Source organism: Dicentrarchus labrax, unplaced genomic scaffold (assembly GCF_905237075.1).
Source record: "Dicentrarchus labrax unplaced genomic scaffold, dlabrax2021, whole genome shotgun sequence".
Taxonomy (NCBI): domain Eukaryota; kingdom Metazoa; phylum Chordata; class Actinopteri; family Moronidae; genus Dicentrarchus; species Dicentrarchus labrax.
The window spans coordinates 24,455,968-24,457,023 of record NW_026136710.1 but is presented as its reverse complement, the minus strand read 5'-3'; positions in this window follow the sequence as shown (position 1 = coordinate 24,457,023).

Here is a 1,056-nt window from a genome sequence, read left to right as displayed (position 1 = left end):
CATGTAAGAGTGGAGTTACTGCAAACGAGGACTGAGGCATTGTTAGTTTGCTTGTGGGTGCCTATAGAATGTATTTTCATTCAGATATCTTGAGGTCAGAGGTCAAGGGATCCCTTTGAAAATGGCCATGCCAGTTTTTGCATCGCCAAAATTTAGCCTAACTTTAGAGGGATTTTTAGCCCCCTTCTCGACCCACTAGCATGACATGGTTGGTACTAATGAATGTGTCAGGTCATCTAGTTTCATGTGACAGCTAGTTTTATAAAGGAGCCCACTACAGCATTTGAAAGATGCAAAGATAATGGGGTGGGGCTTGGGGAGACCGGTGCACTCTGGAAAGGCCCCTAAGAACACCGCAATGGATTGTTTTCCCATAATATGTAAGAGTAAGTATTGACATCTTTGATGAGATTCTTTTTCAAAAGTATTCAAAAAGTTCTGTTGTCTATCACTTTATGGTGGCGTCTAAAGACAAAACACATACAAATGTAAAAGCACAAGCACTACACACACGTATTAAGACATATACTCTGCTTGGAACAATAATGTGTGTCTGGTATGTTTTTCAAACAAAAAAATATAATTTCCACATTAAAATCTTGAAGAATCTCTGAAAATGTTTTCCTGCTGGACACAAGATGTCCAACATTCACTGTAAAGTGTAAGACAAAATGCATCACACATTAAACCAAATGGCCCTATCTAGAGCCATTGTTTGGTTTGGTAAATTATTTAAAGAAATAAAAACAAGAGGAGTTGAACATAAAAACCTAATACAAATTAAAACCAACTCCTCAATAGCACAAAAAAAAGAGACTGAAATGTGGACTGTTAAATATCAGGTCTCTGTCCTCTAAAGCTGTTTTAGTGCATGGTGGGCGGCTGTGGCTCAGAGGCAGAGCAAGTCGTTCCCAAATCGGGAGGTTGTGGGTTTGATCCCCAGCTCCTGGTGCCACATGTCGAAGTATCCTTGAGCAAGATACTGAACCCCAAATTGCTCCCGATGCCATGCATCGGTGTGTGAATGTGTCTGTTTGATGGACTTTGCCATCACTG